General features: G+C 43.5%; 1 protein-coding gene across 1 annotated transcript in view; it reads left to right on the forward strand.

Annotated features, from left to right (window-relative positions):
• The first annotated feature begins 617 nt into the window (after positions 1–617).
• Positions 618–14,738, forward strand: part of LOC128695994 (uncharacterized) — a 43,809-nt gene continuing 29,688 nt past the window's right edge. The window contains exon 1 of the mRNA XM_070092829.1: positions 618–724. The gene's annotated coding sequence lies outside the window, so the exon portion shown is untranslated. The remainder of the gene's footprint in view (positions 725–14,738) is intronic.

Here is a 14,738-nt window from a genome sequence, read left to right on the forward strand (position 1 = left end):
TATCAAGGAATTGTAAAAATTAAAGATAAATAGAAAAGCGTATAAGGACGAGATTACACCTCGCGGTCAACTTACAACACCTGGCCTCTTTATGATGATGTAGGTAACTGATCAAGGACCTGAAAATATTTGCACTGTTTTCCACATAAAACTGACACATGTGTTGCTACACAGTTGAATTTCAATCTCCTTCGTCGTGTAATTAGGAGGAGATTTGTTAGAACGTTATAAGCTACGCCATACACGACGGTTACGGAAGTTTTCAGAGCCATTCCAGGATGCTTGAAATAAGTTCAGCTCCAGCCGTTGTCCCCGTCGTCGTCGCCGCCACCGCCGCCGCCGCCGCCGCCGCCGCCGCCGTCGCCGCCACCGCCGCCGCCGCCGCCGCCGCCGCCGCCGCCGGTGCTGCTGCTCCCTCTGTTGCTGCTGCTGCTGGTCTCGCTGTCGCTGCCGCTCTCGCCGCCGTCACCGCCGCTGTTGCTGTCGCTAACATCCATTGCCTACACCACCACCACCACCACCACCACTACCACCAGCAACCACCACCACCCCCCCTACTAACCACCTCCACCACCAGGTGAGAGAGGTATATAAGGGAAGACTATGTTAGAGTCAACGTTTTCAGTTGTCCGGAGCAGTCCGAGTGCAGCCCAGCAGATGTGATCCTCCTCGTCTAGTGTAACATAGTACCCCGTCCAAGTGACAGTAAGACGCCAGGCTCAAGGTGAGTCAACATCACATACAGAGGCCCAGGACACATACATCAGAAATAAAATCATTTGACAGACGAGACTTCATCGTTTGAAAAATAGTTCTGACAGATATTGTACAGAGACTCAGGTAGTTAACTCTCGCTTCTCTTCGCTCGGTATCATATTAAAATGGGACCAACATATTAATAAGACATGAGTGTAGAACTTAGTTACCTTTACTGACGGAACGTTTCTTTAATAAAGATATACAAGCAGTGTTATTTTGTCTGACTCTTCAGCTTCGAACAGTGAAGAGTTGTATCCTTTCCTGTCATGATGAAGCTCTTCATGAGAGGTCGTCAGATTAAAGACCCTTCATGCTGTCTCATCATGAGAGGTCGTCAGATTAAAGACCCTTCGTGTTGTCTCGTCATGAGAGGTCGCCAGATTAAAGACCCTTCATGCAGTCTCGTCATGAGAGGTCGTCAGATTAAAGACTCATCATGCTGTCTCGTCATGAGAGGTCGTCAGATTAAAGACTCATCATGGTGTCTCGTCATGAGAGGTCGTCAGATTAAAGACTCATCATGCTGTCTCGTCATGAGAGGTCGTCAGATTAAAGACCCTTCATGCAGTCTCGTCATGAGAGGTCGTCAGATTAAAGTCCCTTCATGCAGTCTCGTCATGAAAGGTCGTCAGATTAAAGACTCATCATGCTGTCTCATCATGAGAGGTCGTCAGATTAAAGACCCTTCGTGCTGTCTCGTCACAAGAGCTCAGGACTGATGGTGACACAGGTGGGTGAGATTTTTTGGCCACAGTCAGAGACTGAGATATACTGATTATGGCATCGATCAGTGTTAGGACAGCTTCATTCAAGCTTAAGACTGACAGCTTCATTCAAGCTGAAGACTGACAGCTTCATCCAAGCTCAAGACTGCGAGTTTCATCCAAGCTCAAGACGGACAGCTTCATCCAAGCTCAAGACTGACAGCTTTGTCCAGTTTAAAACTGACAGCTTCATCCAAGCTTAAGATTGACAGTTTTATACCAGCTTAGGATTGACAGCTTCATCCAAGCGCATGACTGACGGTTTCATTCAAGTTTAAGACTGACAGCTTCATCCAAGCTTAAGACTGACTGCGCCATCCAAGCTGGTGGGTTCATCTAGGCTTAAGATTGACGGCTTCATCCAAGCTTCATAGTGGCGGCTTAATCCAAGCTTTACAGTAACGGATTCATCCGAGCTTAATAGTAACAGCTTCATTCAAGCTTAAGAGTGACACGAATATACACCCAATGTTAGTGAATGTACACACTGTATTAATGTACACACTGTGTACATACACTAATACAGTGTGTACATACACTAACACAGTGTATGCACACACTATGTTAGTGTATGTACACTCAGTGTTAGTGAAGATACACTCTGTTAGTGTATATACTTTGTCCTATTGTACGTACACACCGTGTTACTTTATGTTCACAATGTGTTGGTGAATGTACACATCATGTTAGTGTGCACACAGTGTTGGTGTATGTACACTGTGTTACTTTATGTACACACCGTGTTCGGTGTGTACATAAAGTGTATGTACACAGTTATTATATGTAAGTGTATGTACACAGTTATTATATGTACACACTGTGTTAGTTCATGTGTACACAGTACATATAAATTAACACAGTGTGTTTGTGTGTACACACGGTGTTTTTGTGTGTACACACTGTGTTAGTATACGTATACACAGTGGTAGTGTATTCGCATTGTGTTATTGTATGTACAAACCGTTTTTGTGTATGTACACACAGTGTTTGTGTATGTGCGCACCGAGTTAGTAATAGTTTATGTACATACTGTGATTTAGTATTGTATATACACTGTGCAAGTGTGAGTATATGTATGTGTTAATGGCAGTGGGTGTAAGCACTTGTGTAAGTCCTTGCATAAATTTGTGTAAGCGAATCTTGAGTTCACACAGTGTTAGTGTCATCACTCGTGTACACTGTACAGTGTTAGTGTCATCACTCGTGTACACTGTATAGTGTTAGTGTCATCACTCGTGTACACTGTACAGTGTTAGTGTCATCACTCGTGTACACTGTACAGTGTTAGTGTCATCACTCGTGTACACTGTACAGTGTTAGTGTCATCACTCGTGTACACTGTACAGTGTTAGTGTCATCACTCGTGTACACTGTACAGTGTTAGTGTCATCACACGTGCACACTGTACAGTGTTAGTGTCATCACACGTGTACACTGTACAGTGTTAGTGTCATCACACGTGTACACTGTACAGTGTTAGTGTCATCACTCGTGTACACTGTACAGTGTTAGTGTCATCACTCGTGTACACTGTACAGTGTTAGTGTCATCACTCGTGTACACTGTACAGTGTTAGTGTCATCACTCGTGTACACTGTACAGTGTTAGTGTCATCACTCGTGTACACTGTACAGTGTTAGTGTCATCACTCGTGTACACTGTACAGTGTTAGTGTCATCACTCGTGTACACTGTACAGTGTTAGTGTCATCACACGTGCACACTGTACAGTGTTAGTGTCATCACACGTGCACACTGTACAGTGTTAGTGTCATCACACGTGTACACTGTACAGTGTTAGTGTCATCACACGTGTACACTGTACAGTGTTAGTGTCATCACACGTGTACACTGTACAGTGTTAGTGTCATCACACGTGTACACTGTACAGTGTTAGTGTCATCACACGTGCACACTGTACAGTGTTAGTGTCATCACACGTGTACACTGTACAGTGTTAGTGTCATCACACGTGCACACTGTACAGTGTTAGTGTCATCACACGTGTACACTGTACAGTGTTAGTGTCATCACTCGTGTACACTGTACAGTGTTAGTGTCATCACACGTGCACACTGTACAGTGTTAAGTGTCATCACACGTGCACACTGTACAGTGTTAGTGTCATCACTCGTGTACACTGTACAGTGTTAGTGTCATCACACGTGTACACTGTACAGTGTTAGTGTCATCAATCGTGTACACTGTACAGTGTTAGTGTCATCACACGTGTACACTGTACAGTGTTAGTGTCATCAATCGTGTACACTGTACAGTGTTAGTGTCATCACTCGTGTACACTGTACAGTGTTAGTGTCATCACTCGTGTACACTGTACAGTGTTAGTGTCATCACACGTGTACACTGTACAGTGTTAGTGTCATCACACGTGTACACTGTACAGTGCTAGCGTCAGTGAGTGTACACACTGTACAGTGTTAGTGAGGGTATACAGTGTGTAATCTTGGTGGTGTTTGAGAGTGCGCTCTGTGTAATGTCAGTCCATGTAAACACTGTGTACTGTAAGAGATGATGTGTGTCCACACTGTGTAGCACTGTGTGAACGCACCGTGTAGTGCTAGTACTAGTGTGTGAACGCACCGTCTAGTGCTTGTACTAGTGTGAACGCACCGTGTAGTGCTTGTACTAGTGTGAACGCACCGTGTAGTGCTAGTACTAGTGTGTGAACGCACCGTCTAGTGCTTGTACTAGTGTGAACGCACCGTGTAGTGCTTGTACTAGTGTGAACGCACCGTGTAGTGCTAGTACTAGTGTGTGAACGCACCGTCTAGTGCTTGTACTAGTGTGAACGCACCGTGTAGTGCTTGTACTAGTGTGAACGCACCGTGTAGCGCTAGTACTAGTGTGAACGCACCGTGTAGCGCTAGTACTAGTGTGTGAACGCACCGTGTAGTGCTTGTACTAGTGTGAACGCACCGTGTAGTGCTTGTACTAGTGTGAACGCACTGTGTAGTGCTTGTACTAGTGTGAACGCACCGTGTAGTGCTTGTACTAGTGTGAACGCACCGTGTAGTGCTTGTACTAGTGTGAACGCACCGTGTAGTGCTAGTACTAGTGTGTGAACGCACCGTGTAGTGCTAGTACTAGTGTGTGAACGCACCGTGTAGTGCTAGTACTAATGCATGAACGCACCGTGTAGTGCTAGTACTGAACGCACCGTGTAGTGCTTGTACTAGTGTGAACGCACCGTGTAGTGCTAGTACTAGTGTGTGAACGCACCGTGTAGTGCTAGTACTAGTGCATGAACGCACCGTGTAGTGCTAGTACTAATGCATGAACGCACCGTGTAGTGCTAGTACTAATGCATGAACGCATCGTGTAGTGCTTGTACTAGTGTGAACGCACCGTGTAGTGCTTGTACTAGTGTGAACGCACCGTGTAGTGCTAGTACTAGTGCATGAACGCACCGTGTAGTGCTAGTACTAGTGCATGAACGCACCGTGTAGTGCTAGTACTAATGCATGAACGCACCGTGTAGTGCTAGTACTAATGTATGAACGCAACGTGTAGTGCTAGTACTAGTGCATGAACGCACCGTGTAGTGCTAGTACTAATGCATGAACGCACCGTGTAGTGCTAGTACTAATGCATGAACGCACCGTGTAGTGCTAGTACTAATGCATGAACGCACCGTGTAGTGCTAGTACTAATGCATGAACGCAACGTGTAGTGCTAGTACTAGTGCATGAACGCACCGTGTAGTGCTAGTACTAGTGCATGAACGCACCGTGTAGTGCTAGTACTAGTGCATGAACGCACCGTGTAGTGCTAGTACTAGTGCATGAACGCACCGTGTAGTGCTAGTACTAGTGCATGAACGCAACGTGTAGTGCTAGTACTAGTGCATGAACGCACCGTGTAGTGCTAGTACTAGTGCATGAACGCAACGTGTAGTGCTAGTACTAGTGCATGAACGCACCGTGTAGTGCTAGTACTAGTGCATGAACGCACCGTGTAGTGCTAGTACTAGTGCATGAACGCAACGTGTAGTGCTAGTACTAATGCATGAACGCACCGTGTAGTGCTAGTACTAGTGCATGAACACATCGTGAAATTTTCGTATTTTTTTGGAATAAATGGTTCAGAAATACAAGTGATAAATGGGAGACATGGGACATTGCGGTATGTCTATACTGGACTGAAGACGCCACTGACCCGCGAAACGTTTCCACTTGTCGGTTTTCCAAAGCATTTATACAAATACTGTCAGACACAAGTGATGTAGTGGAGGCAGGAACCGTACATAGCTTTAATACGAGGTATGATAAAGCACATGGAACAGGGAGAGAGGGGACCTAGTAGCGATCAGTGAAGAGGCGGGGCCAGGAGCTGAGTCTCGACCCCGGCAACCACAATTAGGTGAGTACAACAGCATCTTGGCATCTTGATGGAGGGAATTCTTCCATATTTGTCTAACCTTCAGACATGACCACTGACCTCCTCCCCATAGTGCTCTCTTCCACTGGTGACGCCGCCTACCACTGCTTCGCCTCACCTGCCTTCACTACGTAAGCTTCTCCGCGCATTTGCTGTACATTTGTCAAAATTGATGAAGATTAAGACACATGTGCAACAGTTGGGTATCTTTATTGATGAAACGTTTCGCCTACACAGCAGGCTTCTTCAGTCAAATTCAGAAGCAGCAGGTATAGTATTTCAATGAAGACGCTTATTGTGTAGGCGAAACGTTCTATCACTGAAGATACACAACTGTTGTATATGTGTCTTAATCTTCAACTTGTTCGTATTTTAAATCATTCCATTTTCAACATTTTGACTCCAGGTTGAGGGACTGATTACCTCAAACTACACCTCATCTTCCACCTTTCTTCACTATACTGAAGAAGGCAGTGGCTGGCGAAACGTTTCCAGAATAAAGATGTCTAAGTGTTGCACCTCTCAGTTATTCACACTGTGTAGCGTTAGTATTAATGTGAGTACACCCTATTGTTCTATTATGTGTACATACCATGTAGTGTGTGTGTGTGTGTGTGTGTGTGTGTGTGTGTGTGTGTGTGTGTGTGTGTGTGTGTGTGTGTGTGTGTGTACATGTTGTAGTGTTAGTGACTGTACATTCTGTGAAGTTTCATTGTGTGTATATGAAGTGTTAGTGTGTATACATGTTGGGTTACAATGTGTACATTGTGTAATGTTAGTGTGTACATGCTGTAGTGCTAATTTGTGTACACATTTTGTATAATATACTGTGTACATTGCTAGTGTTAGGATATGGTCACTCTGTGGACTGTTATTTTGTGTACACACTGTACATTAGTGTTAGTATGTATGTTCAAACTGTGTAATGTGTAGTGTCAGTGTGTATACCCACTGTCTAGTGTTAGTGTCAGTGTGTATACCCACTGTCTAGTGTTAGTGTCACTATTTAGTGTAACTGTCACTATGTATACACACAGTGTAGTGCAAGTGTCAGTGTGTACACACAGTGTAGTGCAAGTGTCAGTGTGTACACACAGTGTAGTGCAAGTGTCAGTGTGTACACACAGTGTAGTGCAGGTGTCAGTGTGTACACACAGTGTAGTGCAAGTGTCAGTGTGTACACACAGTGTAGTGCAAGTGTCAGTGTGTACACACAGTGTAGTGCAAGTGTCAGTGTGTACACACAGTGTAGTGCAAGTGTCAGTGTGTACACGCAGTGTAGTGCAGGTGTCAGTGTGTACACACAGTGTAGTGCAAGTGTCAGTGTATACACACAGTGTAGTGCAAGTGTCAGTGTGTACACACAGTGTAGTGCAGGTGCCAGTGTGTACACACAGCGTAGTGCAGGTGTCAGTGTATACACAGTGTAGTGCAGGTGTCAGGGAATACACACAGTGTAGTGCAGGTGTCAGTGTATACCCACAGTGTAGTGTATGTGTCAGTGTATGCACACAGTGTAGTGCACGTGTACCCAGAGTGTAGTGCACGTGTCAGTGTATACACACAGTGTAATGCAAGTGTCAGTGTATACACACAGTGTAGTGCAAGTGTCAGTGTATACACAGTGTAGTGCAGGTGTCAGCGTATACCCACAGTGTAGTGCAAGTGTCAGTGTATACACAGTGTAGTGCAAGTGTCAGTGTATACCCACAGTGTAGTGCAGGTGTCAGTGTATACACAGTGTAGTTCAAGTGTCAGTGTATACCCACAGTGTAGTGCAAGTGTCAGTGTATACACAGTGTAGTGCAAGTGTCAGTGTATACACAGTGTAGTGCAAGTGTCAGTGTATACACAAAGTAGTGCAAGTGTCAGTGTATACACAGTGTAGTGCAAGTGTCAGTGTATACACAGTGTAGTGCAGGTGTCAGCGTATACCCACAGTGTAGTGCATGTGTCAGTGTATACACAGTGTAGTGCAAGTGTCAGTGTATACACAGTGTAGTGCAAGTGTCAGTGTATACACAGTGTAGTGCAGGTGTCAGTGTATACACAGTGTAGTGCAGGTGTCAGTGTATACACACAGTGTAGTGCAAGTGTCAGTGTGTACACACAGTGTAGTGCAGATGTCAGTGTATACACACAGTGTAGTGCAGGTGTCAGTGTATACACACAGTGTAGTGCAAGTGTCAGTGTATACACAGTGTAGTGCAGGTGTCAGTGTATACACACAGTGTAGTGCAGGTGTCAGTGTATACACAATGTAGTGCAGGTGTCAGTGTATACACACAGTGTAGTGCAGATGTCAGTGTATACACACAGTGTAGTGCAGGTGTCAGTGTATACACACAGTGTAGTGCAGGTGTCAGTGTATACAGAGTGTAGTGCAGGTGTCAGTGTATACAGAGTGTAGTGCAGGTGTCAGTGTATACACAGTGTAGTGCAGGTGTCAGTGTATACACAGTGTAGTGCAGGTGTCAGTGTATACACAGTGTAGTGCAGGTGTCAGTGTATACACAGTGTAGTGCAGGTGTCAGTGTATACACAGTGTAGTGCAGGTGTCAGTGTATACACAGTGTAGTGGAGGTGTCCGTGTATACACACAGTGTAGTGCAGGTGTCAGTGTATACACACAGTGTAGTGCAGGTGTCAGTGTATACACACAGTGTAGTGCAGGTGTCAGCGTATACACAGTGTAGTGCAGGTGTGAGTATATACACACAGTGTAGTGCAAGTGTCAGTGTATACACACAGTGTAGTGCAGGTGTCAGTGTATACACACAGTGTAGTGCAGGTGTCAGTGTATACGCAGTGTAGTGCAGGTGTCAGTGTATACACACAGTGTAGGGCAGGTGTCCGTGTATACACACAGTGTAGTGCAGGTGTCAGTGTATACACACAGTGTAGTGCAGGTGTCAGTGTATACACACAGTGTAGTGCAGGTGTCAGCGTATACACAGTGTAGTGCAGGTGTGAGTATATACACACAGTGTAGTGCAAGTGTCAGTGTATACACACAGTGTAGTGCAGGTGTCAGTGTATACACACAGTGTAGTGCAGGTGTCAGTGTATACGCAGTGTAGTGCAGGTGTCAGTGTATACACACAGTGTAGTGCAGGTGTCAGTATATACACACAGTGTAGTGCAGGTGTCAGCGTATACACACAGTGTAGTGCAGGTGTCAGTATATACACACAGTGTAGTGCAGGTGTCAGTATATACACACAGTGTAGTGCAGGTGTCAGTATATACACACAGTGTAGTGCAGGTGTCAGTGTATACACACAGTGTAGTGCAGGTGTCAGTATATACACACAGTGTAGTGCAGGTGTCAGTATATACACACAGTGTAGTGCAGGTGTCAGTATATACACACAGTGTAGTGCAGGTGTCAGCGTATACACACAGTGTAGTGCAGGTGTCAGTATATACACACAGTGTAGTGCAGGTGTCAGCGTCTACACACAGTGTAGTTCAGGTGTCAGTATATACACACAGTGTAGTGCAGGTGTCAGCGTATACACATAGTGTAGTGCAGGTGTCAGTATATACACAGTGTAGTGCAGGTGTCAGTATATACACACAGTGTAGTGCAGGTGTCAGCGTATACACACAGTGTAGTGCAGGTGTCAGCGTATACACACAGTGTGGTGCAGGTGTCAGTATATACACACAGTGTGGTGCAGGTGTCAGTATATACACACAGTGTAGTGCAGGTGTCAGTATATACACACAGTGTAGTGCAGGTGTCAGTATATACACACAGTGTAGTGCAGGTGTCAGTATATACACAGTGTAGTGCAGGTGTCAGTATAGTGCAGGTGTCACACAGTGTAGTGCAGGTGTCAGTATATACACACAGTGTAGTGCAGGTGTCAGTATATACACACAGTGTAGTGCAGGTGTCAGTATATACACACAGTGTAGTGCAGGTGTCAGTATATACACACAGTGTAGTGCAGGTGTCAGTATATACACACAGTGTAGTGCAGGTGTCAGTATATACACAGTGTAGTGCAGGTGTCAGTATATACACACAGTGTAGTGCAGGTGTCAGTATATACACACAGTGTAGTGCAGGTGTCAGTATATACACACAGTGTAGTGCAGGTGTCAGTATATACACACAGTGTAGTGCAGGTGTCAGTATATACACACAGTGTAGTGCAGGTGTCAGTATATACACAGTGTAGTGCAGGTGTCAGTATATACACACAGTGTAGTGCAGGTGTCAGTATATACACAGTGTAGTGCAGGTGTCAGTATACACACAGTGTAGTGATAATCACAATAAACTTACTTTTCCATCTATCACAATTCTCAGTTTATCCCAATCATACTTTTATTTACTATTATTTGTAGTAATTTTGCATCATACGTGAAAATATTTTTGTAACCAATTTATTCGCTCCAGTAAGTTACTTATATCAATTAGAAACATCATTTCTAGCGTTGTATTAAAGACAAAAAAAAAAATTTTACTGGACCGAGGTTTTGCTTTATAATCTTTGAGAAGTGAGACAATGGCGGCATGATTTTAAAAAGGCTTTTATTCCTTTCGAAAAATAAACACAAGCAGTATAATGTGATCCTTTATTGACAACGTTTCGCCCACACAGTGGACTTTATCTACTCACAAACATGTTTGTGACTTGATAAAGTCCACTGTGTGGGCGAAACATAGTCAATAAATGATCACATTATACTGCTTACGTGTTTATTTTTCCATTGTGTCTATTTTATACCATTAATTTCTTTTTATCCCTTTATTTGTAATTTCCAGATTAATTTTCCAGAGGGATGTTTCCAGGAAGGTTTCTTGAAATTGAACTCAGCACCATCTGTTCAGTCACTGTTTTTATTGATTATTTTTGTGACTTCCTGACAGATGTTTATTAATTTTATTTAACTCGTACAGGACAAAGGTAAAGAAGACATGTGCAACAGTTAGGTATCTTTTTTTCAGAAACGTATCGCCTGCACAGTAGGCTTCTTCAGTAGAGAACAGAAAAGTTGTTAGAAGTAGAGATATTAAGACGATGTAATTAGTCCATCACCGTTGAAGACGTAGCTTTAAGGTGGTCAGTCCCTCAGCATGGAGAAGAGTATTTGTTCCAAGGTTTGAAACAAATACTCTTCTCCAGGCTGAGGGACTAACCACCTAAAAACTTCGTCTTCAGCGGTGATGGACTGATTACATGTTCACATCTGCTTCTACCAACTTTTCTGTACTCAACTGAAGAAGTCTACTGTCTAGGCGAAACGTTTCGGAATAAAGATACCTAACTGTTGCACACGTGTCTTCTTTACCAACCTGTCTGTTTATACCATTTTATTTTAATACTGAGTAGAGAACATTGTTAATCGAAAGCTCAAACATTGCACAATTAACAGCATTTTTCACCAAGAGATTTTTTTCGTTTTTCCCATAACTTTTCCAGTAATTTCACAATAAGGCTTTTCAGTGAGATATAAATGGACTATAGTTCAAAGAACCTTTCATGTCACTTTTTTTTTTCTATCGGAACAATGTGTGTAATTTTTTCCCTTGTCTGCTGATTCAAGAATGAAATAAAAAGCAGACATCAGAGTAAACATGGCAGCTTAGTTGTTCTACACTCTCTTATTATCCATGGTACTGTCTCTTCTGGTTCTTACCTGTGATCAGAATTGTGTTATTTTGTGTTCTCGGAGGATATTTCACAGGAGCAGAGAGGTTGGTGGAGAAGAAAGTCCGTTTAGTATGTGAGAAGACAGAGTTTATGACTCCGGGAGGGCTGTCTTTCCTTTCTTCTGCCTAGGTGAGTCCGGTCCAATGAGTTTTTTTTTTTTTTACCCCTGTGTCTTGGGTACTATTCTCGTGGGCCATTAGTTTTCCTGCAGTGTTCCTTTATCTCTCTTGTCCTTAGACTACCTCCACTACTACTACTATTACTATTAATATTATTATTTCCTCGCTAACACTCGCTAATAATAATAATAATAATAATAATAATAATAATAATAATAATAATACACCTTGATAAGCAATAAATTATCCTGTCTATGGGACTCCATGCACTGAGCGCAACTTAGTGCATGACCACCTGGGTCATGCTTCACTGACTGACCACTAAGCTGCTCTTAGGACTCCTAACCCTATTTAATCTCTAGCACTTCTAGCCTGATTGACGGAACCCATCAAAATACAAGAACCAGTTATATTAACCTCTAAACCGCTCATCAGTCATCAACGCTGATACATTACTAATTAATGGTCAAGCTGGATGGTCCAGCAAGCAAGAAAGCGGTCTACACCCAATACAATACGTCCAGCAATAAAAACCGCTTGTTTCCACTCAGTCTGATCTAAAGGCTTTTTCAGGGACTTTCCGTGCCCGTTCTTCCTTCCAATCCAAATATAAACACCTTCTTGGTCATTCAATTCTGCTTCCCCTCCTCAACCCTCCAAATTATACCTTGGTAACTCCACATCTAATTTCTACACTTGAAATTCTACATGATAACCACACTTGTCAGACACGACGTCTCCACTGCACCCACCCTCCTTGTAACAACAATGTTAAAATCCCATGCCTCACACCTATATACCAGTGTTGGTAGCACAACATTCTGGTACATTCCAAATTTTGCCACCATACATGAACTTCTTTTTTCCATAGATAAACTAACACACCACCTATTTTATTCTCCCCCCCCCTCCCCCCGTCGTCTAATTCACCTTGTCTTTCATAGACACACATGCTGACACGTCCGCTTCCAAACATCTAACAACATTCACTTACCCTCATACTCCCTCTCTTCAGTATGATATCTAGGCATTCCTTTCTTTGATTTTTTGTTACTCTCATCATCATGTTTTGTTTTCCTCTGCTTAGTTTCGATTTCCTCTCTGTTACATACCTTAGCGACATCTCTTCAGAATCTCTCAAAGGAAATGTATCATAGGCAACTCCCACTCTGGATCATTTCCCAACTTCCTGGCATTAATTTTTTTCTTTAAAGAACACAAAGACACAATTCCGTGGCTGGAACAATATACAAATAACTCGAGCATAGGAGAGAGAATCTTATGACGACGTTTCGGTCCGACTTGCACAATTTACAAGTCATATTATTTCTTCACTTCCTTCTTTCGTCCTCTCTTTGTCACGTCCCTGTCTCCCTCTCCTATATATACACTGACTCCCTGCATCACAGATACACGTATCGCTGTCAGAAACCCAAACAAGATCCTGGTTTATGAGGTCGACAGATTGCTCCACTCCACATCTCACATCACCAAAAAGGTGAACCTAGCAAAATTCCGCCTCAGTCAACTAATCAGATTCAAAGAAGCGCCCTCCCACATCAAGAAGCATCTTTATAAGATGATGATTAGACCTTTGCTGGAATACCTTCGCGTACCCATGTCACTAACAACTAAATCCAACATGTTACAGCTTCAAAGAGCCCAGAACAGAGCCCTCCGCTTTATCACTGGCACCAGGTTTAGAAACAGAATCAGGATGGAAGACCTGCACATCCAATAGGAAATCGTTGCAATAAATGTCAGGCTAGATAAACTAAAAAAGAGACCACTATATGACATGCATGAACTCTATATACCAGACAGAGAAAACCCACCCTATCATCAACCCTCCCGACTATATCATCAACACACCTCACACAGGATGACCCTCCAACAGAGTCCGACGCTTCATCCACAAGGAGAACTCCACAAGACCAAGGATCCTGGGTGACCTCCCCGAAGAAATAGAAGAATGGATACCACCAGAACCATTCTATGTCCAACAACAAGGATAAATTTACCCCAGTTCTGGGAGACTTCTATCAGACTACACCTTACACCTAACCTTATAACATCTGCAAACATCCTATGACAGGACACCACCTCAGAAACTGCTCAGCCAACCAACTCCAGGTTAACAGCCAATCTCCACTAAACGCCCTGCAACTACCATCTGCAGCAGCAGCCTTACGATCGACCTCTTGCGGGAAAAAAAGCAGAAATAGCATACATCCTTACAACTCAGTAGTATGCAGGTATACAGCTGGTATAAGTGTGTGCAACTGATGGGCAGGAGGTATACCTATCATATGAATTTAATGTATTCATGAATAACACAACACACTCACACACTTCTATAAAATGCGCCAAAGTGGTTAGGCCACTTACCTTTATTAAACCCCCTCCCCCCTCCACTCTCCCAACCCTTTCCCATATTTCCGTCCTTACCCATCCTACTTCCTTACCCATCTTACCAAAGCTGTAGTCATACCTCGCCTCGCCTCGTGTGTTAATGTGATTTGTAAATGGTCAAGTCGGTCTGAAACGTCATCAGCTTCTCTCTATGTGTGGGTTAGTGAATTTTTTCTTTACAATTTTATCCGTAAATATATTAAACGATCCTGATGGCAGGATGCATACCTGCCTAAGGCCTACTTTTACAAAAAAAAATAGTCATAACTCCCTCTCTCCTCCACACTTAACTTGATTCTCGCATTCCGCATAGAAATTCTTAGCTGCTTTAAGTAATCTACTACAAATTTCGTTAGTGTCAATGCTTGTATATATAACGTTAATAGGAGCGCAGTAGTAGCGCATCTGACTCACAACCTAGTAACCTGGTCCAACCTGGACGAGGCTGGACAACCTAGTAACCTGGTCCAACCTGGACGAGGCTGGACATATGGGCAAGTCTCCTGACTTTGAATAAATGATTTAGAAGATCCAGTGTATGTTGTTAGGATCGCTCTTTCTCGCCGGCCATTTTTACAGCTTATTGGTTATATATCTTCTGCTAATAACATCGCCAGT

The sequence above is a fragment of the Cherax quadricarinatus genome, chromosome 41, assembly GCF_038502225.1.
Source record: "Cherax quadricarinatus isolate ZL_2023a chromosome 41, ASM3850222v1, whole genome shotgun sequence".
In the NCBI taxonomy this organism is placed as follows: domain Eukaryota; kingdom Metazoa; phylum Arthropoda; class Malacostraca; order Decapoda; family Parastacidae; genus Cherax; species Cherax quadricarinatus.